This window comes from Chiloscyllium plagiosum, chromosome 28 (genome assembly GCF_004010195.1).
Source record: "Chiloscyllium plagiosum isolate BGI_BamShark_2017 chromosome 28, ASM401019v2, whole genome shotgun sequence".
In the NCBI taxonomy this organism is placed as follows: domain Eukaryota; kingdom Metazoa; phylum Chordata; class Chondrichthyes; order Orectolobiformes; family Hemiscylliidae; genus Chiloscyllium; species Chiloscyllium plagiosum.
This window is the reverse complement of record NC_057737.1, coordinates 7,814,805-7,823,305: the sequence shown is the minus strand read 5'-3', so window position 1 is coordinate 7,823,305 and position 8,501 is coordinate 7,814,805.

Below are 8,501 nucleotides of genomic sequence, written 5' to 3'. Positions count from 1 at the left end.
TCAGCACTGCCTTCCTAACCTGCAATCTTCTTCCTGACCTCTCTGCCCCCACCCCAGTCTGACCTATCACCCTCACCTTGACCTCTTTCCACCTATCACATTTCCGACGCCCCTCCCCCAAGTCCCTCCTCCCTACCTTTTATCTTAGCCTGCTGGACAAACTTTCCTCATTCCTGAAGAAGGGCTTATGCCCGAAACGTCGATTCTCCTGTTCCCTGGATGCTGCCTGACCTGCTGCGCTTTTCCAGCAACACATTTTCAGCTCTGATCTCCAGCATCTGCAGACCTCACTTTCTCCTTCCGTGATATCTAACCTTGCTAACCTGTATCCCATGAGAAACCTTGTCGAACACCTTACTGAAATCCATATAGAAAACGTCCACCTCTGTGCCTTCATCAATCTCCTTCATCACTTCTTCAAAAAAATGAAGCTAGTGAGACATGGTTTCCCAAGCATAAAGACTTGTTGACTATCACTAATCAGTCCTTGCCTTTCCCAATACAAATTGTTAGATGGAATGTCCCAAAACTGCTTACAGTCAAAGAAATATATTTTTCAAAGTCTGGTTACTGTTGTAATGTAGGCAATGAATTTAAGTGTAAACTCCTTCAACAAGCAATGAAGTGAATGACCAGATGATCTGTTTTTTTGTTGCACATGTTTGGGAATCAATAAGTATTTGGCCAATATGTTTTACCGCACAGCTTCATCCTTCTGAAGGCAATTCAAGCTTGGGCAGTTAATGTAGGCAGCGTAGATTTCGGCAGTGGCTAATGCTGAGATTTCAACGTAGCATCGATGCTGAGCGTGAATACCAATCTAGTTCCCAATGCTCAGTTTCCTGATTAGCAATTGTACTTCAATACAATACAAATGATGGGAACTGAAAATTAGTCTCATCCTCTTTTTCATTTATTTTCAGCCTCTGATCAATTCATTCTATTGAATTATTTATTTACTTTGGCTATTCCCTGTGCCCCCCTCTGAGGTTTTTTAATATTCACTCGCGCCTCCACACGTATCCTGCTGCTGCAAGTCCGTGGATGCTCGTGACTGTTGAAGCCAATTAAACTGTGAAGGTTTGGAGAGGTTTTTTATTTATTTCAAAAATACATTTTATTCATAAAAATAGCTTTGTATACATAAAGGTCACTATATCAGTTCGGTTCAGTCCAGCAGCAGATTGAAGAAACAAACATCAAAGTTTGACTCTACCCAGGAAACAAACCCCAAGACATTTGTTACTTAAACCAGACCAATATTTATATGTATTTGAGACACTGGGAGGGTCTGAAAACTGAACGGTCCTTCAGCAGGAAGACCTCAGAAGGTGGTCTTTCCCCACTGTGCCTTGTCAGCAGCTGCTCCAGGCTTTAGTGCATCCCTCAGCACATAGTCCTGGAGCTCGGAATGTGCCAGTCTGCAACACTCGGTCAGGGTCAACTCCTTGCTCTGGAAGACCAATAAGGTTCGGGCAGAACAAGGAGCGTCTTCCATCAAGGTGATGGTCCTCCAGGCACAGTCGATGTTTGTCTTGGTGTGTGTCCCAGGTAACAGCCCGTAGAGCACAGAGCTGTTTGGGATGAACATCGACACAAATCACTGCATCTTCCTCCAGGCTTCCTTCACAAAGGCACATTCCAGCAGGAACTGGGTGACAGTCTGTACCCCGTCCCCACCCAGCAGCTACCTCAAGACCGACTGGGCCTACATGAAGGGTCTCACAGGGAGTGCCCTTCTCACCACCAGCCAAGGATGTCTTGGTGCTTGTTGGAAAGTTCTGGAGGTGAGGCGTTTTGCCAAAAGACTTTGACAGTCTGCTCAGGGAACAACCTGACAGGATCCACCCTCTCCTTTCCCAGCAGGGTCTCGGTGACCTTACATGCTGACCACTTCCTGATGGACTTGTGGTCAAAGGTGTTTCTCTTTGCAAATGTCTCCATGGGGAACAGGTGATATAGAACAGTCCAACTACTTGAAACAGCAACGAGGCCAGACCCATCCTTCACAACACTAGGGACAGGTAGATCCTCAGTACAGAGTGACACCTGGTGTTTGTGTACCGAGGGTCAACGCACAGCTTGATGCAGCCACACACAAAGGTAGCCATCAGGATGAAGGCTGTGTTGGGTACGTTCATCATCCCCTCTCCAGTTATCCAGAGTTTTGTACATGGTGTCCCTGCAGACCCAGTCGATCTTCGACCTCCAGATGAAATGGAAGATGGCTTGGGTGACTGCAGTAGTGCAGTTTGCACGAATTGGCCAAAGTTGCGCCACATACAACAATAGAGAGAATACCTCACACATGATGATCAGTGCAGAGAGTGTCCCACAGTTCACCCAACTTATAGGGATGCAGGGGGCTCCCTCAGTGACAAGACAGTGGGTGAACAAACATTGGGTAATTCTATAAACTCTCGAATTGGGTTTTAAAATTGCCAGTATTAACGTGTGTAGCATTAAATCTACTGTGATGTGACATGTCTCCACATTGGCTTATCTGGCCGTTACCAGAGCAGACCTTCCTGTTTCTGCAGGAGTGTGGGATACCACACCTCAGCAACTACCGGAGATGGTCGAGGTTATGGTGAAGGTCTTGAGATACATGGGGTACCTCTGGGCCAAACACTCCAGGTTTGGATTCCACTTTTGAGGGCTTTCTTGCCAAGGAAGGAGCATTCACAACATGGCCAGTCAGGTTGATATGTAAATTCCACCGATGGTTGGTGGTAAGGGTGGGACAATCTCCTGGTGAGTTGTCCTGCATCACATTACCTAGCAGTATGTCTGACCCAATGGAAGTCCAACCCTCGGAAATGAGGACAGGAATTTAAAAATGGAGTCTGATGTTACTGTTCTGTTCTCCCGAGCCTGGGGCTCGTTCACTCCTTCCACTTCTCTTTTTTTTTCATAGTTCATAGAGTTATATAGATGTACAGCACGGAAACAGACCCTTCGGTCCAACTCATCCATGCTGACCACATATCTTAACCTAATCTAGTTCCATTTGCCAGCACTTGGCCCATATCCCTCTAAACCCTTCCTATTCATATACCCATCCAATTACAGTCTTTTAAATGCTGTAATTGTACCAGCCTCCATCACTTCCTCTGACAGCTCATTCCATACATGCTTTCTGTGAAAAGCTTGCCCCTTAGGTCCCTTTTATATCCTTCCCCTCTCACCTAAGCCTATGCCCTGTAGTTCTGGACTCCCCGACTCCAGGGAAAAGACCTTGTCTATTTACCCTTTCCTGCCTCTCTTTAAGGTCACCCCTCCAATTGGTTCTTACTTTCTCTTTTCTTTTTTGTTTTTGCTCCTGCTTACCTTCCGGGGAAGAGCTCAGTCACAGCAGGATCGGCATCAACCAGGAAGGCAGTAGAGAGGTGTCTCCATTGGGGTTCGGAGCATGGCAGCTCTGAGTGGGACCCCTGGACCCGGGCGGAGGGTATCAAGGAGGCAGCAGGCAGAGGGGTGATCTGCAGGACCCAATATCATTGGCACAGGCGATGATGGCGAGGTAGGCCAAGCGATCGCCTGAGGAACAGTGATTTCGACTTTGTTTGGCAGCGATGGTGGAAGAGTTACAGACTGTCTTTAAACTATGTCTTTTTATTTTATCATTCTTGAACTATATCTGGGTTTTTTTACAATTCAAAATGGCACCGGATCAGAGCAACAGTTGAAACTTTTCACTGTAAAATACACTTGACAATAAAATCTTTCATTCATCCAAAAAGCCTGTTGGTGAACAATAGAATTGGAACCTGTGTTCAAACACATCCGTATTTGTTTAGAGTTACACGTTGCATGCATACATCACCCACCCCAATATTTTTTATTCGTTTCTAAGAGTTCAAGAAAATCCCCAGTTAATGCCTACCACCTACACACAATTAAATCCAATGAACAGGTGAACCAAGCAACAGGGGATCCATTTTGGCTCACAGCACACAACTGAGCAAGGGCTGTATTGTCAGAGATATCTTTCTGTTGAGATGTTAAGCCGAGACACTGACTGTCCTTTCAGGTGGCTGTATAAGGTCCCATGGCCTTACTCCAAAAACGAGCAGCTAAGCTCTCCTTGGGATCCCAGCCAGTCATTATCCCTTGATCTCCTACTTTATTGCAGTCCTTTGGAGTGAGGAGCAATGGTTGTCATGGAGTCCCAGAGTACAGAGAGGGCAGGAGAGGCTGTAAGAGACAGGGGTAAGGTCAGGGAGAGATCTAAGAAGTGGGAAAAGGAAAGTAAAACAAAAACAGGCAGAAATAGCACAAAAAACTTCAAACTCCACATCGACAGTCACTCATGAGTCACGCTCTTGTTCAGTCTGTGGTCAATGAGGTGCCACTTGCCTTCACCAGCTTTCCTCTTGCTCTCGCCCCTTTGGCCTTTGTCACCCACCTGCTTCAAAACCAGCTCCACCTCGGTGACGTGAGACTCACTATGAAGGGCGGTCCAGCACACCTTCTTCCCAAAGGTCAGGATCAAAGCCAACTTCCCACTCGGCAGCTTCCAGGGTACTGTTGAAGCATTGCCTCAGCCTGCCCCGTCAACATTGACCAGCCATGAGCGAGAGGGTAGAGCGGGCACACTTGGAAAGCAAGTGTTTAGCCGTCAGGTGCAGAGGCCTGTCCAGTGCAGTTAGTGTGCGGGAATGGTCACCACCATGGCAAGGACCAGCGATCAACAGCTATGAAACCGGGGAGACGGTGAGTGATTCCCTCAATAAACATCACGGGAGGGAAACACGGATTATCTGATCGTTAGCACATTGCTGGGATCTTGCAGTGCACTATTTGGCTGCTGCATTTCAGACATTACCACAGTGAATACCCTTCGAAAAGGTCCATTGTTGGATGTGAGCTGCTATGGGAAATTGTGAAAGGTGCGTCTCCATATCAGTCAGTCCTTCCTCTATGACCTTGAAGAATAAAGGCTTTATCATGTGTTTCCTCAGAATCCTCTCTCCCAGGTTTGAGGGTGCTGAGAGCCATCTGTTTGTTCCAGCGTTGGCACGCACCAAAGAATGAACAGTCAGATGGGTTGTCGGAACGGTACCCAATACCCACTTACTGCATAAGGCAGGGAATGGAGAGGGAAGAATGCACAAAAATCAAATTTCCTCATTTTTAAATTGCACTTTTCATCTTCATGTGGCAAAACAGAGACCATTCGGCCTATCGCGTCAATACCTGCTGCGTTAGCTGCACAGCCCTGCTCTTTCGCAATACCTGGAAGCTGAGTAAACAGACTGCTGGGAGGATGGGAGTGACTGATTGACCAGAAAACACTGGCTGACCTAATACTGTCTGCTCTCAATGTTGTGCAGCTTACGTTGCAACAACTGGCGTCATACCGCACAGCTATTTGAAACTCCAATATCCTTCTGTTACCACAGATAACTGTACCAGCACCCAATCTCATACAGCAGACACACACAGTCTCAGCTCAATCTGACACACATTCAAACTGCCAGCATTCTTTTCCCCCTGCTTCCTAAAACAAAATCAAGACCATCTCCTGACTCAGGCAGGGGCTCAGTTACCTTCCGTACCCCACCCCAGTGAAATCAGAGTCACAGAGTCATACAGCATGGAAACAGACAATTCGGTCCAACCAGTCCATGCTGACCATAATCCCAAACCAAACCAGTCCCACCTGCCTGCTCCTGACCCATATCCTTTCCTATTCATGTACTTATCGAAGTGTCTCTTATAGCCACATTCACCATCTCCCCTTGAAGTCCACTCCACACATGAACCACCCTCTGTGTGAAAAGGTCGCCCCTCATGTCTTATTTAAACCTTTCTCCTCTCACCTTAAAAATATGCCCCTTGTCTTGAAATCCCCCACCCTCGGGAAAAGACTGACTGTTTACCTTATGTATACTCCTCATGATTTTATAAACCTGTACAAAATCACTCCTCAACTTTCAACGCTCCAGCCAATCCGGCCTCTCCTTATAACTCAAACCCGTCATTCCTAGCAACATCCTGATAAATTTTTACTGAACCCTCTCCAATTTAATAATATCCTACCTATAGCAGGGTGACCAGAACTGAACACAGTGCTCCAGAAGAGGCCTCACCAATGTCCTGTACACCCTCAACATGATTTCCCAACTGCAGTACTCAAAGGTCTGAGCAATGAAGGCAAGTGTGCAAAAGGCCTTCTTAACCACACTATCTACATGTGACGCAAACTTCAAAGAATGATGTACCTGAACCCCTCAGCCCCTTCTCTTCAACACCACTACCCAAGGCTCTACTTGCTTTGTCATGAGTGTTTGATTGAGGCTCATGCTGTTCCTCACACAGGATTCAAGGGGGCGACAACCAACAGTCAGGACCATTCCACCTCACCCTTGCCCCAAACAGTCAGAACTATCCCACCGCAGCCTGCCCCAACAGTTAGAACCATCCCACTGCACCCCTGCTCCAACAATCAGAACCATCCCACTGCACCCCTGCTCCAACAATCAGAACCATCCCACCTCACCCCTGCTCCAACAATCAGAACCATCACACTGCACCCCTGCTCCAACAGTCAGAACCATTGGACAGCACCCCTGCTCCAACAATTAAAACCATCCCACTGCACCCCTTCTCCAACAATCAGAACCATCCCACTGCACCCCTGCTCCAACAATCAGAACCATCACACTGCACCCCTGCTCCAACAGTCAGAACCATTGGACAGCACCCCTGCTCCAACAATCAGAACCATCACACTGCACCCCTGCTCCAACAGTCAGAACCATTGGACAGCACCCCTGCTCCAACAATCAGAACCATCACACTGCACCCCTGCTCCAACAGTCAGAACCATTGGACAGCACCCCTGCTCCAACAATCAGAACCATCACACTGCACCCCTGCTCCAACAGTCAGAACCATTGGACAGCACCCCTGCTCCAACAATTAAAACCATCCCACTGCACCCCTTCTCCAACAATCAGAACCATCCCACTGCACCCCTGCTCCAAAAATCAGAGCCATCCCACTGCACCCCGGCTCCAACAATCAGAACCATTCCACAGCACCCCTGCTCCAACACTCAGAACCATCCACTGCACCCCTGCTCCAACAATCAGATCCATCCCACCGCACCCCTGCTCCAACAATGAGAACCATCACACTGCACCCCTGCTCCAACAGTCAGAACCATTGGATAGCACCCCTGCTCCAACACTCAGAACCATCCCATTGCACCCCTGCTCCAACAATCTGAACCATCCCACAGCACCCCTGCTCCAACAATCAGAACCATCCCACTGCACCCGTGCTCCAACTATCAGAACCAAGAACTGCACCCCTGCTCCAACAATCAGAACAATCCCACCGCACCCCTACTCCAACAATCATAACCATCGACTGCACCCCTGCTCCAACAATCAGAACCATCACACCGCACCCCTGCTCCAACAATCAGAACCATCACACTGCACCCGTGCTCCAACCGTCAGAACCATCCCACTGCACCCCTGCTCCAACAATCAGAACCATCCCACTGCAACCCTGCTCCAACAATCAGAACCATCCACTCCACCCCTGCTCCAACAATCAGAACCATCTCACTGCACCCGTGCTCCAACAATCAGAACCATCACACTGCACCCCTGCACCAACTATCAGAACCATCCCACTGCACACCTGCCACACCAATCCGAACCAACCCACAGCACCCCTGCTCCAACAATCAGAACCACCCCACTGCAACCCTGCTCTGACAATCAGTACCATCCCACTGCACCCCTGCTCCAAACGTCAGAACCATTCCACCACGCCCCTGCCCCACCAATCAGAACCATCCCACTGCACCCCTGCTTCAACAATCAGAACCATCCCACTGCATCCCTGCTCCAACAGTCTGAACCATCCCGCTGCACCCCTGCTCCAACAATCAGAACCATCCCACTGCATCCCAGCTCCAACAGTCTGAACCATCCCACTGCACCCCTGCTCCAACAATCAGAAACATCCACTGCACCCCTGCTCCAACCAGCAGATCCATCCCACTGCACCCCTACTCCAACAATCAGAACCATCCCACTGCACCCCTCCTCCAACAATCAGAACCATCCCACTGCACCCCTGCTCACGCAGTCATAACCACCCCACTGCACCCCTGCTCCAACAATCATAACCACCCCACTGCACCCCTGCTCCAACAATCAGAACCAACCCACCGCACCCCTGCTCCAACAATCAGAACCATCCACTGCACCACTGCCCCACCAATCAGTACCATCCCACTGCACCCCGGCTCCAACAGTCAGAACCATCCCAATGCATGCCTGCTCTAAAAATCAGAAACATCCCACTGCACTTCTGCTCCAACAGTCAGAACCATCGGACTGCACCGCTGCTCCAATAGTCGGAACCATCCCACTGCTCCCCTGCTCCAACAATCAGAACTATCCCATTGCACCCGCACACCAGCAATCAGAACCATCCCACTGCACCCCTGCTCCAACAAACAGAACCATCCCACT